At 48.5% G+C, this 21,756-nt stretch overlaps 1 long non-coding RNA gene across 1 annotated transcript; it reads right to left on the bottom strand.

The window, feature by feature from the left end:
* Positions 1 to 11,806: 11,806 nt before the first annotated feature.
* Positions 11,807 to 13,965, bottom strand: LOC131397420 (uncharacterized). Its single transcript, XR_009216764.1, has 3 exons — positions 13,852 to 13,965; positions 13,385 to 13,420; positions 11,807 to 11,989 (listed from the first exon to the last, which is right to left on the bottom strand). It is a non-coding gene; the product is annotated as an uncharacterized LOC131397420 (long non-coding RNA).
* Positions 13,966 to 21,756: the final 7,791 nt, after the last annotated feature.

Raw genomic sequence — 21,756 nt, 5'->3', positions numbered from 1 at the left:
CATTGAATTGTCTTTCTGAGTTATCTTGTAGCTTGTTGAGTTTCCTCAAAGCCACTATTTTGAATTCCTTACCAGCTCGATCACAAAATTCTGTGCCTTTGATCTCAGTTGTCAGAGAATTGTTGACATCCTTTGGTGAGGATAGATTTCCTTTATTTTTTATGTCCCTTATAGATTTCTGTGGCTGTTTTTGTATTTGAAGTAGAAGACACCTCCTCAAATCTTTACTGGTTGCCTTTAGATGGAGTATTGTTCATTGGTGTGGCATTATCTGAGATTTCTTTCACTTTTGTGTGGATACACCTGCTCCACTCTTCTTGCTTGCTCTTGTGGCAGTATTCTTAATTTTGTCTTTTTTTCCCAGAAGGTGGCACTCCAGCTCCGGTTTGTGGTTTATCCCTTGTCCATAGATCCTGGTCTGCTTTTCTGAGAGCACTTCATTTACCAGACCTTTTCTCATTGCTGCACTGCGGAGGTGCGTAAATATCTGCCTGCAGTAGGGGGAGGTGTGGATTTAGCACTCTGGACATCTGGGTGCCCGAAAACATTGTTAGTAGTGGAGTTTCTCCCTATCCACTGCATCCAAACTCATATTCTTTCCTCTCTGGTGACAAGCTGGAATCTCTCCTCAGGAAGGCTGAGCTTCTAAATTCTCTCTCAGCTGTGGGAGCAGATGATATAATCTTATATATACAAAACTCTAAAGGCACAATCAAAGAAACTGTTGGAACTAATCAGTGAATTCCATAAAGTTGCAGGATGTAAAATCAACATACAGGAATCAGTTGCCTTTCTATACACTAATAATGAAACATCTGAAAAAGAAGTAAAGAACACTATCCCATTCAGAATACCATCCAATAATAAAATGTCTAGGAAGAAGTTTAATCAAGGAAGTGAAAGATCTGTACTATGAAAACAATCAAACTTTGTTGAAAGAGATGAAGAAGATACAAACATGTAGAAAGATAGCCTGTGTTCATGGATTGGAAGAATTAATATTATTAAAAAGTCCATATCGGGGCCGGCCCGGTGGCGCAGGCGGTTAAGTGCGCGCGCTCCGCTGCGGCGGCCCGGGGTTCGCTGGTTCGGATCCCGGGCGCGCACCGACGCACTGCTTGGCAAGCCATGCTGTGGCGGCATCCCATATAAAGTGGAGGAAGATGGGCACAGATGTTAGCCCAGGGCCGTCTTCCTCAGCAAAAAAAAAAAAAAAAAGGAGGATTGGCGGATGTTAGCACAGGGCTGATCTCCTCACAAAAAAAAAAAAAGTCCATATTATGCAATACTACTATAGCGTCAATGCAATCCCTACCAAAATTCCAATGGTTTTATTTATAGAAATAGAAAAAACAATCCTAAAATTTGTATTGAACCGTGAAAGACCCTGAATAGCCAAAGCCATTATGAGAAAAAAGAACAAAGACAGAGATATCACTCTTCCTAATTCCAAACTATACTACAAAGCTCTAGTAATCAAAAGTATGGTACTGACTCTAAAATAGACATATATGGAACAGAATAGAGAGTCCCAAATTAAACCCCCACATATATGATCAACTAATATTCAACAAGGGAACCATTATACCCAATGGCAAAAGGATAGTCTCTTCAATAAATGGTGTTGGGAAAACTGGATGACTGCAAGCAGAACAGTAAAATTAGATCCTTATTATACACCAGTCACAAAAATTAACTCAAAATGGATTAAAGATTTAAACATAAAACTCAATGCCATAAAACTCCTAGAAGAAAACATAGGGAAGAATCTCCTTGATATTGGTCTTGGCAATGATTTTTTGGATGTGACACCAAAGCACCCAAAACAAAAGCAAAAATCAACAACTGAGACTACATCAAACTTAAAAGATTCTGCACAGCAAAAGAAACAGTCAACAAAATGAAAAGGCAACCTACAGAATGCGAGAAAAATTCTGCAAAACATATATCACATAAGAGATTAATATCCAAAATATATAAAGAACTCATACAATTCAATAACAAAATTAGCCAACTATCGGATTAAAAAAATGTGCAGAGGAACTAAATAGACATTTTTCCAGAGAAGAAATCCAAATGGCCAACAGGCACATGAAAAGATGCTCAACATCACCAATCAGGGAAATGCAAATCAAAACCACAATGAGATCTCACCTCACACCTGTTAGAATGGCTTTCATCAGGAAGACAAGAGACAACAGGTCCTGGCAAGAAGGTGGAAAAAAGGGATCCCTTATACATTGTTGGTGGGAATGTAAATTGGTTTAGCCACTATAGAAAACAAAATGAAGTTATCTCAAAAAATTAAAAATAGATCTACCATACCAATCAACAATCTCACTTCTGAGTATATACCCAAAGGAAAGGAAAAAAGGGTATCGAAGAGATATATACACTCTTCTGTTTATTGCAGCATTATTCACAATAACCAAGATATGGTATCAACATAAGTGCTCATCAATGGATAATGAAGATGTGGTATATATATACAATGGAATCTTATTCAACCATGAGAATCCTGCTATTTGCAACAACATGGATGGACTTTGAAAGCATTATGTTAAGTGAGATAAGTCAAAGACAAGTTTTGTGTGGTATCACTTACTTGTGGAATCTAAAAAAGCTGAACTCATGAACCCGATAATTAAAGGGTGGTTAACTGGGGACGGGTGATGGGAGGAGAGGACAGATATTGTCTTAGGGTACAAACTTACAATGAGTAGTAAATGAGCCCGAGAGATCTAATGCACAGTATAGTGAATATAGACAACAATATTGTACCATAATCATCAAATGGGCTAGGAGACTAGAACTTTATTCCAACTATTAAAAAGAAATGATAATTATGTTAAGTGACAGAGGTGCTAATTATCATCACAATGGCAATCATGTTACAATATATAAATGTATCAGATTAACATGGTGTACATGTTAAATTTAAACAATGTTACATGTCAAATATACTTAAAAGAAAAAAAACAAAGAAAGGAAATTATTTTGGTGTATCTATGGGACAAAGCAGCCATAAACACAATGAAGACGATGTGTATGAGCCGCTGTGCCACGACTACCAGAGCATATGGTGGGGTGGCTGGACGACGGCCCCCTCAAGATCCCACATCCTAATCTCTGGAGTCTGTGAATAATTTACTAACCTTGCAAAAGAGACTTGGAAGATGTGATTGAATTAAGGACCTTGAGATGGAGAGATTTCCTTGGATTCTCCAGATGAACCCTAATGTAAGCACAAGGGTCCTTGAAAGTGGAAGAAGAAGGCAGGAGGGGAGGGTCAGAGAAGAGATGTAATGATGGAAATGGGGTCAGTGAGATGTGTCATGAGGACTTGGCCCCCATTGCTGGCTTTGACGACCAAGGAAAGGCCCTGAGCTGAGGAATGTGAGCAGACGGAAGACACTGGAAAAGGCAAAGGAATGGATTCACCCCCGAATCCTCCAGAAAAGAATGCAGCCCTGCTGATACCTTGAATTTAGCCCAATGGGACCCGTATCAGACTTCCAAGTTATAGACTGTAGGATCATAAGTGTATTGTTTTCAGCACTAAGTTTATGGTAATTGTCACAGGAGCAATAGAGAACTAAACACATGAAAAGCAAGATGCAGAACAGTATACGTAATATGCTAACTTCTTTCTAAGAAAGTAGCTAAATAAGATCATGTGCATATTTACTTATTTTTCCACTTATTTTTCATTCTGAAAACTAGAAACTAACAAAAATAGTTACCTCCAATATGTGGGGGCATAAAATGAAGGGAATAGGATGAAGTAGATCATCTCTGAATGCACCATTTTATGTAGTTTTAACTTTTGAAACTTATAATTATTCTACATATTCTAAAACACAGAATTAAACTACAAAAGATGGGAAAAGCACAACCTGAAATGAACATCAACAAATAAAAAGAAGGATAAGCTTATAACCAATTAACAACACAGATACAGGGCAAAGCAAAAAAAAAAAAAAAACTCACTATATTAATTTGTCAGGAATTAGAGGTTTATGTATAAGAGATACAAGTATAACATAAAAAGGTAATAAACCCTGTAATGTTACATTATGGTTGGAAATATCTGTGTGAATTTACCCTTTGCATCCTCCTTGAATATTAAGTGGTCCGTAAGGAACAAAATCACAGTAGCCTTGAGTTCACGTAGCCCCAAGATCTTGTTTTCTAATATTGCTCCCCACTACAAGGACCCCAAGAACTCTTGGAGAAAAGTCGGATTCCTGGTCCAGGGCAGGAGGAACACAAAAGGAGCTTGGGAACCCATTTTAATCTAGAAAGAAAGACAGGCTCAAATAATGAACAGGGTCATCTCAAAAGGCAAAGCAGGAAGCTGAAAGAGTCTTCAGTGGCCGGGTTTGGGAAGTAGAGTACCAAAAACTACAATGAGGACACTCCCTACTCTGAGTGGGATGCAGGGGGTTCCCTGCAGGCAGCCCTCCTGCTGAGAGAACCGCCATCCCTCCCTGAGATTGACACAGAATCAGAGGAGGAGAGGGAGTGTTGGGTACAATTCCTGAGAGAAGAAGCCCTTAGTCAAAGCAAAGTGACCGTCCCCTCACCTTTCACTTGTCTGTGCTGAGAAAAGGGAAGGGGACAAGGGAGAACCATCCTGCTCAGCCCTGCCTCACACAGAAGATGCAGCGAGAGTGGGGCAACTCATCCTTTATCCTGCACCCCAGCCACACTGGGCTCCAAGCACAGGGTACAACCCACCATCGATGGCAGTGCCTCAAAGACAAAGCCCCGTTCTCCAGACCCTGGGGCTGAACGTGTGCCAGGCTGGGCTTCAGGACACTGGTGGTCAGAGGTTCGATGTGAAATGTCAGAGAGTGAGATCAGAGACCTTATAAGGAAAGGTGTGCACCAGAGTCAGTTTCCAGAAGCTTGGGGGCCTCCTGAGTCCAAGAGTGTCGGATGCCAGGTGAATGAGATTCTTTCCTCTGCTGAAACAAATTACCACAAATGTGGAGTCTCACAAACACACAGATTTATTATCTTACAGCTCTGGAGGTCAGAAGTCTGAAATGGGTCTCACTCGGCTAAAATCAGGGTACCTGCAGGGCTGTGTTCCTCCCTGGAGACTTTAGGGGAGAATCCATTCCTGTGCCTTTTCCAGCTTCTAGAGGCACCTGCATCCTTGACATGTGGCCCCTTCCTCGTCTTCAAGTCTAGCACTGAATGGTTGAGTCCTTCTGACACTGCATCACTCTGACACTGATTATTCTGCTTCCTTCTTCCACATTTAAGGAGTCTTGTGATTATATTGGCTGTTGTGAATAACGATGCTGTGAACATGAGTGTGTAAATGTCTGCTTAAGTCCCTGCTTTCATTTCTTTTGTGTGCATACCCAGAAGTAAAACTGCTGGATCACATGGTAATTCTATACAATTTTTGAGGAACTGCCATACCACTTCCATACACCAAAATGGTGTTTGCACCATTTTGCATTCCCACCAACAGTGCACAAGGGTTCCAATTTCTCCACATCTTTGCAACATCCGCTGCTTTCCGTTTTTTGTTTTGTTTTTTTTTATAGTTATAGCCACCAAGTAGCATGTGGTGATGTCTCGCTATAGCTTTACTTGCATTTTTTTCCCCTGGACGTTTGATCCAAGACAGTGGAGACACGAGGAGATGGCAGATCAAGAAGAGCAGACACTCAAGGAAGAGGAGAAATGGGATGTGTAGAGGCCGAGGGCAGGTGCAGTGCGGGGCATCCCTGGGTAAGTCAGGTGACAGGTGTCAGTGAGACCCAGGGCCTTGGGGACAAGTTCCTGGTCCCCAGGGGGAGCTGGGAATGTGGGGCTCCAGGAGGAGGAGAGAGTGGGAAATTGCAATGTGGAGGAGTGCTCAGATGTGGAAGGGAAGCCCCGGATGCTTATATCACCAAAGGGAGAGGAGGGAACACTGAGGAAATGAGCTTCATGGAGCCTCTGAAACAGGCGGGATGAGAAGGAAGAGGGAGGGGGAGGCTGGAGGGACATGGATCTTGTGTTAGAATCAAGAGAGAAGGGAGATCCAGGAAGGAGTGAGGCAGACGCTGTGATTGTGAGTATCAGACATGGAGGCAAATCCTCAGAAACGAGAGACTGACCAACTCAGGAGAGGCTGGGATGCATCTCCACTGCACCCCATGTGCTCTCAAGAATGGGTTCTGGGTCCCTCAGAGCAGCCTCCCTCGGGTGCACTGCAGATCCCACAGCCCATGGAGGACACTGGGTCTCCTTGGGCTCCTGTGTGAGCCTCATAGCTCTAGGGGATGTGCCTCCTGGGGCCCTGGGGTCTAATCTCTCTGGTGGGCGCCCTCCTGTCTCCATCCCTGTGGTCCATGTTGGGACCTGCGCTGACTGCGCCAAGCTTCTGCCAGAATCACTACCAGGATCAGCAAGACCACACCGGCCAGGCCCATGCGGACAGAGTTCACCACCATGTAATTCGAGGAGGTGGCAGCTGTAAGAAGAAGGACAGGGGCGTCACTGACAGGGGGACAAGACCTATCCCAGCACAGGACCACTGGGACAGGAGCCCCTGCCCCACTTGCTTCAGGATCTGTCCCTGCCCAGCACTTCCCCTGGGCACACTTCCAGGTGACTTACCTGTCTGGGAACCCGCTTCTGTGGGCAGGGGGCTGACTTCACCAGGGGCTCCTAGGAGTCAGAAAGGACTGATGAATGTCTGGGGCAGCCTCTCCCCCTTCTCAGCTGACCTCGCATCCTGAGCCTTCCCAAGACCCTCCCTTCACTGGGAATACCCAGACCTCTGCCTCCCCTGATCCCTTCTCTCCCTCCTCCACCCCAAGATCCCTGGTCCACACCCCCAGGTCACACAACCAGTCAACAAGAGGACCCGAGAGCAGGGCACAGCTGGGAAGTTCACACCTGCCTTTGATTAAATCTGCTCAGGGATGTGGGGGAGTCTCCCCACTCCTGGTTCTCATACCCTCAGAGGGAACAGGCCTTCTGCTGAAGGAGGATGCAAGGAGATTTCACTGCCCAGTGAGTCTCCATCCTGCACAGTGTGAGCAGCAGGAACCCTGCCCCCTCAGTGCAGGGGTCAGAGGCTGTGACATCTGGCTTGACCACTGCCCTCACATCCTCCCAGCCCTGAGCTGGCTGACCTGGCTCTGGGTGAGGGGCTGGGACTTGCAGGGACCCTGAGCTCCGGACAGGAGGGTGGAGCTGCCTCTGCTCCACCCCCCTCACCCCAGCACCCGCGTTTCCTGGTTCACTCATGCTTTGGCATTCCCTCCACTCATAGCTTCAGATAGCAGCATCTGAGCATCTTGGGAGAGGACAAGGGAATGGGATGAAGTCAGCATGGCCCTTTGTGTTTCCATTCCTAAGAGAGGAAAGATGACTCTGGTCACCCTTCCCTCAGCCACTCTCCTCCTTCCCAACCAGAGCATTCAGCAAAAGAGACCCTGGGAGCTTATGGACGGGGGTGGGGTCTGTGCTGGGATCGCCAGTTCCAGTGGGTCCCTGGGAGCCAACCTCCCATGGGGGTGCTGATTGTCAGAACTCCAGGATCTGGGGGTCCTGCTGAGACCTCAGTGGGCAGGCACATGGGGAAGTCACCTCCCTCTGTGGTCAGAGGCATGAGCCTCAGAGACACTGATAAAGCTGAAATAGAACCAGGGCCACTATGTACTTGGGGGCAGAGAGGAGGGAGGGTGGGAAGGGTCCAGAGAGGCCTCACCCTGGGCTCTCCTCCTCCTGGAAGTTTCCATGCAAATACCAGAGGGAGAAGATGAGATAGGAGTCCACTCAGACAGATGGACAAACTGAAGTCCAAACAGTGGTGCCACTAAACTCCTGTTACAGTGACAGGGAGGCAGAAGTACAGTCAGAGAGACAGAGAGACAGGGTGGGGACTCAATCTGCTTGCTGTCAGGAGAACTCTCCCACGCTGAGGCAACATCTCCTTAAAGGGCACATAATACATGATCCCCATCCCCTTACGGGTGCATGCAGAATATATTTATATCATTGTGGACTTGATAGAGTTTAGCTCTCCTCCTCCTGGAAGTTTCCATGCAAATAGTTTTAAAACCATACCTACATATACATATCAATGCATAGATATATACACACAGACACACACACACTTCTCCTCAATAATACCTCTTTGTCTCACTATCACCCTCTCTAGGTGTCTCCTGAGAAGACCCCTTCCTCAAGGGGTCCACACATCTTGTCAGGCCCAGGACAGACGTGATGCACTGAGCTGGGAGGACACAGTGGGGCCCAGTGCTCAGAGAATGTCATCCCCCATGATTTTATATATAGAACACCCTAGAGAATCCACCAAAAAACTTTAACAAATAATAAATGAATACGGTAGGGGCCAGCCCCATGGCCTAGCAGTTAAGTGCACGCGCTCTGCTACTGGTGGCCCGGGTTCGGATTCCAGGCACATGCCAACGCACCGCTTGTCAGGCCATGCTGAGGCAGCATCCCACATACAGAAACTAGTAGGATGTGCAACTATAACGTACAACTATCTACTGGGGCTTTGGGGAGAAAAAGGGAAAAAAAAAATTAGAGGATTGGCAATCGATGTTAGCTCAGGGCTGGTCTTCCTCAGCAAAAAGAGGAGGATTGACATGCATGTTAGCTCAGGGCTGATCTTGCTCACAAAACAAAAAAAAAAAAGTCAGAAAAAAAATATGGCATGGTTCCAGGATACAAAATCAACATACAATATAACAATTCTACACACTAACAATGAAGCAGCAGAAAGAGAAATTAAGAATACAATCCCATTTACAATTGCAACAAAAAGAATAAAATACCTAGGAGTAAACTTAACCAAAGAGGTGAAAGATCTGTACACTGAAAACTATAAAACATTACTGAAAGAAATTGAAGAAGACACAAAGAAATGCAAAGATATTCCGTGCTCTTGGATTGGAAGAATTAACATAGTTAAGATGTCCATACTTCCTAAAGCAATCTATAGATTCAATGCAATCCCTATCAAAGTTCCAACAACGTTTTCACAGAAATAGAACAAAGAAACTTAAAATTTATATGGGCCAGCCCCATGGCTTAGCGGTTAAGTGCACATGCTCCGCTACGGGCGGCCCAGGTTTGGATCCCAGGCGCGCACCGACACACCCCTTCTCCGGCCGTGCTGAGGCCCGTCCCACATACAGCAACTAGAAGGATGTGCAACTATGACATACAACTATCTACTGGGGCTTTGGGGAAAACGAGGAGGAGGATTGGCAATAAATGTTAGCTCAGAGCCGGTCTTCCTCAGCAAAAAGAGGAGGATTAGCATGGATGTTAGCTCAGCGCTGATCTTCCTCACAAAAAAAAAAAAATTATATGGAAAAATAAAAGGCCCTGAATAGACAAAGGAATCCTGAGGAAAAGAACAAAGCTGGAGGTATCACACTCCCTGATTTCAAAATATACTACAAAGCCATAGAGATCAAAACAGCATGGTACTGGCACAAAAACAGACACACAGATCAATGGAACAGAATCAAGACCCCAGAAATAAAGCCACGCATCTATGGACAGCTAATTTTCGACAAAGGAGCCAAGAACATACAATGGAGAAAGGAGAGTCTCTTCAATAAACGGTGTTGGGAAAATTGGACAGCCACATGCAAAAAAATGAAAGTAGACCATTATCTTAAACCACACACAAAAATTAACTCAAAATGGATTAAAGACTTGAATGTAAGACCTGAAACCATGAAACTTCTAGAAGAAAACATAGCCAGTACACTCTTTGACATCAGTCTTAGCAACATATTTTCAAGTACAATGTCTGACAGGGCAAGGGAAACTAGAAAAAATAAACAAATGGGACTACATCAAACTAAAGAGTTTCTGCGCAGCAAAGGAAACCATCAACAAAATGAAAAGACATAAAAAAAACATGAATGCATCCTTGTGTTCATTGCAGCATTATTCACAATAGCCAAGACTTGGAAGCAACCTAAGTGCCCCTCAAGGGACGAAGGGATAAGGAAGGTGGTATATATACACAATGGAATACTACTCAGCCATAAGAAAAGATGATATCCAGCCATTCGTGACAAGACAGATGGACCTTAACGGTATTATGCTAAGTGAAATAAGTCAGAGGGAGAAGGCCAAATACCATATGATCTCATTCATAAGTAGAAGATAAAAACAACAACAAACAAACACATAGAGACAGAGATTGGATTGGTGGTTACCAGGGGGATGTGGGGAGGGAGGAGGGCGAAAGGGATGATTAGGCACATGTGTGTGGTGATGGATTGTAATTAGTATTTTGGTGGTGAACTTGATGTAATCAATGCAGAAATAGAAGTATAATGATGTACACCTGAAATTTATACAATGTTATAAACCAGTGTTACTGCAATAAAAATTAAAGAAAGAAAAAAATATGTATATCATCCCTGCCCCACTAAAACGCAGTCCCGCCTGCCCGCAGGCAGGGTGAGGGGCCACCCACAGCCCACTCCCCAGCAGACCCCCTAGGAGTGGACGCCCCAGGCCAGGTCTGCTACTCCCCAGCTAAGGAGGGGGATCAATGTGGGGGGCTGAGGTCTCCAGGGCTCCTGTTAACAGAGCAGGAGAAAGGCTGAACCTGAGCTCCTCCATCTGTCCACTCAGCCCAGACCCTCACCTCCCACAGTGTCCACCCACCCGGCCTCTTTCTTTCGACCTCTCAAGTGTAGATAACACTCTACACTCCCCGGAATGGGGACAGGGAGACGAGGGGGCACAGGGAGGGCACTTTCTCTGCTTCCACTCATCTGAGGGCTGGACACCATTCTCCACATTAGCACAGAGTCGCTGGTCCCTCGTCCATGGGCAAACAGGGTGTGCAGGAGCCACCTCGCCTGGCCACAGGGTCAGAGGTCCCGGAGGTTGACCCTACCTAGGCCCTGCTAGGTAGTTCCCTCAGGTCAGTTGGGGGGGGGCTCACAGGATCAGGATAAACTAGGTGGATACCCCCAGGCCTGGATGATGGGGTCACCCCTGGACACTGTGCATCTGAGCCATGGGATGTCTGAGTCACAGCAAAACAAAGAGAAAAGGGAGAGAAGACACTCAGTTTTAAAGGAAGAATGTCCCTCTCCTTTCCCCCCACCCTTGTCCCTGAGGGGAGACAAAGCTCTTGTCCGGACTCTGAGTCCAGGATGTCACGGGGGCTGAGCACACACAGGGGCAGGGACAGTCTCATCCCAAGGGTTCCCCAAAGCACCGTCCAGCCCAGGTCAGGGCTCCCTGGACCATGTGACCTGCCCAGTGGAAGGTGGACCACACCACAGGGGACGCGTTGCCTGGGGCCCCTGCAGACTCTGGCCCAGTGGAGGGGATGGTTTAAAACCACCCTGAGAGAAAAGACACGCATTTCCTTGAAGGGGGTCTGTCCAACATCCAATCTCTGGAAGCCCACTCCCCACCCAGCCCAGCAGTGTGTGCCCACCCAGATGCTGGGGCCGAGTGTCCAGGCCATAATGGTGTCCAGATGGGACCAGGGCTCCAGGGACCTGAACCAGGTGTGAAGGCAGAGGGATGTGTGTGCAGAGGAGTAGAGGGAGCCAGAGGGCTTGGGGGTCAGCAGGAGGGCAGGGGAGCCTGTGGACAGAGGACACAGCTGGGGACAGGGTCCAGGGACCTGGGGACAAACCTGAGGGCAGAGCAGAGACGTCCTCCTCTGTCACCTCCAGCTCCAGGAACTCACTGCTCTCAGACCAAGTGGACCTTTTATGATAGAAGCAGCGATAATGCCCGGCAGTGTCGTCACTCACTGCAGTGATGTGGAATCTGGCCTCTGTCTCACGTGGACCAACTAGAGACACGATTCGCTGATCCCTGTAGGATTTTCTATCCTTCTCCAGGAGGAATACCTCAGCCGCAGCAGGGCCCCGGCACACGATGGTCATAGGCCACCCCTGGGAGATCACAGAGTCTGGCTCAGCAGAGATGGAGGGTCTGAGCAGGGGCCCTGGAGGGATGAGAGATGAGAGCAGTATCTCAGGGTCCATTATGAGGAAATAGACTTTCCTTCCTTGTCCCCCTGAGGGACAGGAGGAAAATGATGTAGAGACTGCCGTTGCCTCCACAACACATGCTCTCTATGTCCTCATTTGAATCAGAGCATCACTTATAGCTGGGCAGAGCCTCACAGAACAACATATGATGCTTGGTAACTCCAGGATCTGTGCTATGCAGCTGTGCGACCACATCTGTGCCAATGAGATGGAAGGAGCCTTTGTGTGAGATTCTCAGGAAGGCAACCTAAATGGTGGCAATTAAGCATGTGTGCCTTTTTCTTATTTCTGCCTTTCATTGACATCCAGTCTGCAAACATATGTGATGGCTGGAGCTCTAGCAGCCATCTTGCATCAAGAGATGACCTTACAGCTTTTAGCCATGAACTAAAATTGTGGAGCACATAGAGAGAGCCTGCATCTCTGGAGACATGATGGGGCTAACACCTGACCTCTGGCAAAACTCCAGAGACTGTATTTCTGTGAGAGAGAAATAAACTGCCAAGATGCTCTCTATTGTGTGCAACAGTTGGGAGACAACATGGAGTGATGAGACAGCCTTGATGCCAGACAGACCTGTGATAAGTGTCCTCTAGCATAAGGAGAGCACATAAGAAGGAGGCCCTACCTCATCTGGAGGGTCAGGGGAGACTTTTCCCCGGGAGAGATGCCTGAGCTGAGATCTGGGAGACAAGTAGGAATTCTCTCAGCTGAGCAGATAAGGGGAGGCCGGGGTGTTGGAGGTGGAGAACTCAGGATGAGAGAAGGTCATGAGGGCAGGATGAGTCTGGCGTGTTTGAGAAACTGAAAGAAAATGGAAGTGTCTGGTGACAAGAAAGTCAGAGCAGGGCAGGATGCCACTAGAGATAGACAGGGCCAGAGGAAACACTTTGATGAGGGATCTGATGTGAGCTGGATTCAACTATTGAAGAGTTTAAGCTGGGAAGTAACATTATCAGATGTGTGTTTTCTAAATCCACCTGCAGGGAGAGAATGGACAGGCAGAGCTGGCATGAAGGAGGGTGGGCAGCATCCCCTGGAGGCTCAGTAGCTGCCATGGAGGTGAGAGACGAGGGAGTCTCAGACTGGGGGAGACAGTGCCCAGCGGGAGATGCGGGTGGACGTGAGAACACGCAGGGTGAAATCCACAGGATCCTGTGACAGAGTCAATATGGGGTGAGCTGAGGAGGAACCAAGGATGACAATGTGTGATCTGCTCCTGGAGAAGACTGAGGAGGGATATTCATCTGTGTAACTCGGGGTTTGGATCCCTCCCAGAGTCAACTCGACTCCCGTCCAGAGCTGCCCTTGGGGTGAAGGGGGTCAGCAATCGTGTGGAAATGACTCACCCACCTATGTGAGGATCACCTGGTCCAGGCAGAGCCCTGGAAGGGAAGCCCCAGTGAGAACAATGCCCACCACCTGGTTTCCTTAGCCCCAGGGATGAAGGACAGTCTGACGCAGGGAAACACCAGTGACCTCCAGACCCTTAAGCAACATTAGCTCCAGTCAGAGGGCTCCCTCCCACTATAGCCGGTTCCAGACAAGTTCCCAGGGACCTCCCAACCAGACGCTCCCTCTGGCCTTTCTTGTGTCTGACTTGTCCCAATCCCAATGTCTGGGACATGTTGAAGCCCTGGTCCCTCTGCGGTTGACTTGGGCCCAGGTGACAGGAGTAGTCAGGGCCTGCAGGGGTGACTCTCCTCCCCAGGGCCCAGCAGTCCTGGACTAGAGGCTGGACTGAGGCAGGGACTAGACCCCCACAGAGTCTCCCACCCTCTCTCCCTGGAGTCCTCCCCCTGCATTCCCGACTCACCAAGGCCCAGGAGGAAGGTGAGATTGGGAGCCATGGCCAGCCTCTTACCGTCTGCTCTGTCCTTGTCCTGGAGCTGGGAGAACAGGGCCCTGCAGGTCAGGAAGTGTGCAGGACAGGCTCTCTGGGATCGTGGCTGTGGTCTCACAGGAAGGGAGGCAATTGGCTCCCTGGCCCAACTCTAGCTTCCTCTATTTGGATCCAGAGAGGTCTTGGTTTCCTGAAGGCATTTCTAGTGAGAGATTTCATAACGAGGCCAAACCCATGTCCAGAGGAAACGCACATAGTATTAACTCAGTCAGAGATGGATAGAGATGATAGATGATAGGTGGATAGATAAATAGATACATAGGTGGACAGATACATGCATACATACGTGTATACATACATTGATAGATTGATAGATACAGATAGATACATACATACATACGTACATAGATACACAGAGACTTAGATACCTAGATGGATAGATCCATAGATAGGTGACAGTGTGGCATATAAGATAGATACATAGATAAATAGACAGATGACAGTGTAGCATATGGTGGGGAAACTTACTGGCTTGGCTTCTGGTCCCAACAGGCTGACTGTTCTCAAACCACACGTTTCCTCATCCAAACACTTAGGTTTCCCACATGCAAAGGGGGCACCATAAAATTCTCCCAACAACTTCACGTTATTACACTCAGGAGGTGCACAGAGCGGTAGGGGCACACTGGGAGAACACTCAGTAGGAGTCTTCCTCACAGTCTCCAGGGCAGGTTGCACCCTGGGCAGGTCTGATGCTCTTGTCTCTGTGCTCCTCTGTGTCCTGTGACTCTGGGCTGCCCTCACACACTCACCCCTGCCTCACAGCTGGCTCCGGTCAGGTTCTCTCATTAGGGGCACTGAAGGGGCTGTGGGGCTGGAGGAGGAGGCGGGACAGGATGAGTTTCAGGGTCTGAAATATCTCAGTTCTAAACTGAAAGCCCCTAAGTCTACAGATGCAAATACACCAAAGAAACAATTAGGTCTGTCCAAACGTTGGTGGGTGAGGTTTCTTGACTGTTGAGTTTGCAAAGAACCAAACAGGTTGGGATGGTGCTGGACTCTTGTCTGGACCCTGATGATCCTCCCAGGGTCCATTTATAACCAGAACACAGGTGCTGTGACTAGGGAAGGGTGGTCTCGTAGCCCCAACCCTGACGACGTTGAGTCTTACCGTGATGTCCTCCCAGGGGAAGGGCCAGCCCTTCCCTGACAAGGGAATCATGACATAGAGGGAAAGAACTGAGGCTTCTTAGGGTCACAGCTGAAGGGAGTGGCTGGCTAAGGCCACGGCCCCAGGTAGGCTCTCAGGCAGAGCTGGAGTCCTGGGGAAGGGACTTCCTCAAGGTCCTGGAGTCAGCAGATGAGGTCTGATAGAGACAGAGGTGGGATCTGCAGCCCCGGCCATGATGTCCTCCTGGACCAGGTGGGACTCTGCCTCTCCAAGGGTGCAGACCTGTGACTCTCCCCAGACCCGAGCTCAAGCCCAGGAGAACTCCAGCCCCTGTGGTCACTTTGTCCAAGGAGAGGAGAATCAGGTTCTCAGTGTCTGCCATTCCTCCAGGCATCAAGGGCCTTGTGCTTTATGATTCCTGGCCTGAACCCCCACATCTGCCCAGACCTCCAAGTTCTGCCAGCCCAACTGACCCAGTGCCTCTAAGAAATAGAAGGCCCAGACCCATGGGCGCTGCCCTGAGAAAGAACCCAGGAAGTGGCCGGGCAGAGTTGGTGATGATGTGGCCACAGGGCAGGGCATCCCCACGTACTGCAGGGAATCTGGGGTCTGTGGTCAGAGCCACTCTGCTCAGAAATCACTTTTCTTTCTACATGAAGACAAGCACCCTTGCTTCCTAAAGAAACAGGAAGAAAAGGCTGGCAACACACACACTCTCTGTGGAAACTCACCCCTGGGCAGAGACACAGCAAATAGTTAGTGCTGTTTACTGCCTCCCAAATAGTCCCACGTGTTTATAGGATGTTCCCCGTGAAGGAAAGGTGGTGGTGAGAGGGGGCAGGAGGGAGCGTGATCAGACAAACCAAACCTTTAAGAGAGCTCATCCTCACTAGAAAGTGCTGCAGACCCACGAGTGGTTGTGTGGAAATGTAATGTGGGGAAGGATGCTTTTGATGGACTTTTAAGTGAGAAAACAGTTCAAAAGGGGGCCTGGGAATTATTTCTCATGTTAGAAAATTTTAAAATTATACATATTCTTGAAAAACCTCGGAGAAATCATGACAATAAATTGCATTTGTCTAGCATTTGTCATTGATCAGACACTGCTATGTTCTATCAAAGCACCATTAAAAGTCCTACAGGGTGTATGCCATTCTTTTGGAAATGAAAACCTGGAGAAGTTACATTAGTAGTGCATACAAGTGAAAGTACTATTATAGGTATGTATTATATTCGTGTGTATGTGTGTATATGCATGTGTGTTTGAGTCCATGTGTGTGCACATGCATGTGTGTGCATGTGCGTTTGTAGCAGATCATGATGTAACTCAGTTCAGCATAAGAAATAAAATGTCTTTATTTAACTATCATTGATCTCATCTTACTCAGGAGCTGCCCCCACTAATAACAGGGAACACACACACACACACAGCCCTTCTCCATCATTGTAAACACTCCTTTAGCTTTAATTCCATCTTTCAAGGTTCCCCTCTCCGTGCTCCTTCCCAGGATGGTGTCCAGGGTGGAGGGAACAGGTGGCTGATGTTACAGTTGGGGGATGGACAGCAGTGTCCTCCTGTTGGCCCTGGGTCTGAGCTGACTGGGGTCTGTGGGATTTGTTCACCAGTTTGCTGGAGACCCTGCTGATGTCTGTCCCCAACGGTCATGGACTCCCTCTCTCTGCTCCCGCGGGGCCTGGGGAACCTTCTGGTCATCTCAATGTCCACTTTGTCCCAGGGGTTCAGTGGACATGTCTAAATATCTGCTCCTGCCCTATCTGGTCCAGGTGGCATCCCTCCTTCCACCACCATGGGCCCCACTACAGCGCCTGGCATTCACCCCCCTGAACACTCCTTCGGGACTAAGGGGGAGTCCGAGTGCAAGGCACACCCTCCCCCACCCCCGCCTGGCCACGCTGCACCACCAGGAGTGCTAAACGTGGCTCGTCCTCCAGGCGGCGCTTGGGGGACGTCCATGCATGAACGTCCCTGCACCCCACGGCCCTGGGTCCTGGGCCCTGCGTCCTGTAGGCCTGAGGGTCAAGAAGAAAAGACTAGCCCTGACATTTGCCTTTCGGCCCTCTCCCTGAGCGCTCTTCCTCTTCCCCCATCCTCGGAGTTGGGAAGGTTTTGACTTTATTTAGTTTTTCTTTTTCAATTTCCCCTAAACCGTGTCTCTCCCCACTGTGGCCTTGCTGCCTGGACTCACAGAACATCTTTTCACTGGAGTGGACGCTGGACCTGGTCAGCCATCCTGTGCTCTGGGTTGGGATGGGGAGAATATTCAAGAATCCTCTCTATGAATGCCGGGCTCTCCACTCTTTCCTCGCTAAGGAGCCCATGTACCCACCTGTCTGCCTCACGGTCAGAGTCACACAAGCCAGATTTTAAGTGAAAATGCACCATTCTAACTATAATGGTCAACCTGACTGGGCTAAGGGACACCCGAGAGCTGGTAAAACACTATTTCTGAATGTGTCTGTGAGGCGGTTTCTGGAGGAGATTAGCTTTGATTCAGGAGACTGAGTGAAGAGATCCACCCTCATCAGTGTGGGCGGGCACCGTCCAACCCCCCGAGGGCCCGGATGGAACAAAAAGGTGAAGGAGGGCCAGTTCCCTCTCTCTTTTCCTAGGCTGAGACGTCCACCCTCTTCTTCCCCAGGACATCCATCGGGGCTCCTGGTTCTTGGTCCTTCAGACGGGGCTGAATTACACCACTGGCTTTCATGGGTCTCCAGCTTACAGACAGCAGATTGTGGGACTTCTAGCTTCCATAATCCCATGAGCCGATTCCTATAATAAATCTCCTCTTAATCTTTATAAAAGAACTCGTTGGTTCTATCTGTCAGGAGAACCCTGACTAATCCACTAATAGTTGAAAAATAATAGAGAGAGAATGTGCTCCACACGAAACAGAGAAATTCAGCACAGAATATAACCGAAGAAAACAAAGATAAAAGACTATAGGGTCAGGAAGCGGATCTCTGGAGGAAATTAACCTTGAGTGCAAATAGACAATTGAAGCTCAGTACAAATTGAAATTGAGTAGGAAGGCCAGGCAGCCACCCTCTCTGAGCCAGGACAGAAACCTCCCAGCCGGTGAGATGTATCCTGTCCCCAGGTCAGAATAGAGAGCCAGGTGCCCCAAACGCGGGTCTGCAGTCACCGCCACTTAGAGCTGGCCAACCCTGAGCAAGTTAATCTTTCAGTCTCTAGCTTCAAGAAAAATGGAGACCAGAATAGGATGTGCTGTGGAGGGTTTGTGCCAGGAGGATTGAACGTGTTAATGTTTGCATACAACTCAAATAGCAATTGGACCATAGTAAGAGCTAGCTGAGTCTAGGTTGGATTCTTAAAAATATTTTTAATATATAATAAAACTTTAATACCAGGACTGTAACAGGCATTCAAGTTGCTTATCTTTTCTATAGAAAAAAAGACAGAAAAGACGCACAAAAATTCATCAGAACGAGCCTCTCGCGCCCCCTAGCGGTTCGCAGAGTAACGTTCCGTTTTAATCTGAGCGGGGACTGCAGGCTGGGGCTCTCCTGGCGAGGGGTCCAGGTGACCCCATATCCTTGGTGACACAGCTGGTCCCGCTCTGTGGTCCTGCAGATCCCAGGTGGTTCTTTGTGGAGACAGCGTGAGCGGCCCTGTTTACAAGCCCTGTAGCAATCAGCGACAATGCTGAAGAATCTAGTGGGTGGTTGTGGACGGGACCTACATCTGGGTGAACAGACCCGAAGAAGTAACACAGGGGACCTGGGAAACGGAGCAGGGGATCCGTTCATGTGACAGACCTAGAGGCCCGGCCACGTGGTCAGTGATCGCAGGTCAGGTAGAGAGGAGTGGGAGGGCGATTCCCAGGTGTTGAATTCGGAGAGCCCTGCAGGGACTTGATGCCAGGTAACCGGAACAGAAGGTGAAGAGCAGAGTCAGGAAAACCTGGGGATCTGCTTTCTGCACACCACAGGTGGGGGCTCGGGGGCAACAGCCACGGAGGCAGCCGCACCCTCGCCTGGGGGAAAGCTGTCTCACTGTCAGAAGGTGTGGGTTTGGGGAAGTGTATCTACTGCTAACAGTTCCCAAGGGGCCAGCCAGGGGAGCCACACAGGGGAGCACCAGACTCACAGAGGAAGAAAGGGGGTGAGGGGAAATTGTGGGCAGGAGCCCTTACTGTGGTTTCCGCAAGGAGGAATGGGCAAGATAGTGTAGGCAGATTTAGGATTGGCTGGATTAAATAATTTCAGGGGGCTCTGGGTGGAGGGGATAATCCTAGTTGTCGGGTACCTGGCCCTGGGGGGATTAGGGCAGGTGATAGTGGTCCAGAGTGTGAGGGCCCCATAAGGGAGGTGGTTTGGGTTGTGGGCTCTGGGTTGGCTGGTTTGTATTTGAAAAGTGCACCCCCAGCAGGAGGATTCTTGCTAGGAGCATGTTGGGGGGTAGGGGGGCACTGAGGGAGGCAGGAGGCCAAAGCAAGGTGACTCAGGCATACTATAGGGTTGTCTGGGACAGGGCATGTCTGGCACAGCTGTGTAGGACAGATGAGAATGCATCAACTTGACAGAAACCTGCAACATGGCTAATACAGGGGTACAGCAGGCTCTGCTCCAGAGTCATTCTGGGAACCAGGCACGACCTTCAGCCTGTGGCATCCAGGGTCACCCAGGGCATTGCTGTCCACTAGGAGCAGGGAAGATCTCGTGTAGAAGGGTTTATGGGCCAACCCTAGAAGGAGCCCCTGTCACTCCTGCTCACACTCCGCTGGCTAGAACTTCATCCTAGGACACACCTAACTTCAAGGGAAGCTGGAAAGATCGTCTCTCTGGAAGTCCAGGAGGGGAGGACACGGCTGGTGAGCAGCCACAGCCCTGTCATACAGGGGCCAACTGTCACTTAGGGCACCGGGGGTTCCCTGGGGGCTCTTTCTAATCTCCACTGCCTCCTACCTGACCTCCTCTTATGTAGAAGTTCTAGAGATGCAGAAATTAGTCAGACTCTCAAACATCCATAATTTCACCAACTGGTGGAGAGGAAAATGTTCTCATAAGGAGATAGAATTCAGAGTGAAGCCCAGGGACAGAGGTGGCACTGAGGATGGACACCCACTCAGCTAGACAGAATAACAGCCCCCCAAAGATGTCCGTGTCCTAATCCCTGGAACAGCTGTAAGGTGTGTTACCTTGCATGGCAAAAGTGTCTTTGAAGGCGTCATTGAGTTAAGGATCTTGAGAGGGGGAGATGGTCCTGGATATTCCAGGTGGGCTCCATGTAAACACAAGGGACCTTATAAGAGGGAGGCAGGAGGGCAGAGACAGAGGGAGGAAGATGTGACAACAGAAGCAGGAGTCCTAGTCATAGAAAGGGATTTGAAGGAGCCACGGTGCTCCTCGAAGATGGAAGAAGGGGCCATGGATCAAGGAATGCAGATGGCCCCTGGAAGCTGGAAACAGTAATGAAATGGCTTCTCCCCTTGAGCCTCCAGAAGGAATGCAGGCCTGCCGACACCTTGATTTTAGCCCTGGGAAGCTGATTTCAGACTTCTGACGTCCAGAACTGCAAGGTAATAAATGGTGTTGTTTGAAGCCACTAAGCGTGTAGTAATCTGTTGCAGCAGCAATTGGAAATTAATACTCTTAGTTTGGATGGAGGAGTTATTTCAAGTTTACTGGGAAGGACAGTATCTAGTCCCAAACTTGAAGGGCATTAGCCAGGTGAGGGGGTGAAGATCACACCAAGGACAGTGTCCTAGGGCTGGCTGGGTCCTGTTGCGTTTGGAGAATGCGTGGCATCCAGCATGGATGAATCAGGAGTAGGGATGGAAAGTGGAAACTGCTGTGTTCCTCCAAGTGGACTAAAAGCCTGAGAGACCCTCCCTGTTGGCCTCACCAGCTCCCTCGACCATGCCACACATGTCCATATGTGTGGGCATGTGCATGTGTATACATATTTGTACAGTGTGTGCATATGTGTGTGTGTGTCGGTATGCACATGTGTGTGCATGGGTGCATTCATAGGTGCGTACATGCCCATATGCATTTGTACAGTGTGTGTGTGTCTGTGCATGTGTGTGTGCATGGGTGCATTCATGGGTGCGTGCATGCACATATGCATTTGTACAGTGTGTGCATGTGTGTGTCTGAGCATGTATGTGTGCATGGGTGCATTCATGGGTGGATGCATACTCATATGCATTTGTACAGTGTGTGGATGTGTGTCTGTGCGTGTGTGTGTGCATGGGTGCATTCATGGGTGCGTGCATGCACATATGCATTTGTACAGTGTGTACATATGTGTGTCTGTGCATGTGTGTGTGCATGGGTGCATTCATGGGTGCGTGCATGCACATATGCATTTGTACAGTGTGTGCATGTGTGTGTGTCTGTGCATGTGTGTGTGCATGGGTGCATTCATGGGTGCACGCATGCACATATGCATTTGTACAGTATTTGCATGAGTGTGGGTGTGTGCCTGTGCATGCCTGTGTGCATGGGTGCATTCATGGGTGCATGCTTGCACATATGCATTTATACAGCGTGTGCATGTGTGTGGGTGTGTGTGCATGGGTGCATTCATGGGTGTGTGCATGTGTGTGAGGGTGGGCAGAAGAGTATGCTCTGTGCCTTTGTTTTGAGAGGTTCGGGGGATTCGATTGGAGACATAAAAGAAACTTTCTGCTCCAAAAAAATAGACTGAAGGTATATTTTAT

This window comes from Diceros bicornis, chromosome 34, assembly GCF_020826845.1.
Source record: "Diceros bicornis minor isolate mBicDic1 chromosome 34, mDicBic1.mat.cur, whole genome shotgun sequence".
Taxonomy (NCBI): Eukaryota; Metazoa; Chordata; class Mammalia; order Perissodactyla; family Rhinocerotidae; genus Diceros; species Diceros bicornis.
The sequence above is the reverse complement of the archived record's forward strand: the minus strand, read 5'-3'. Positions and strand labels throughout refer to the sequence as shown.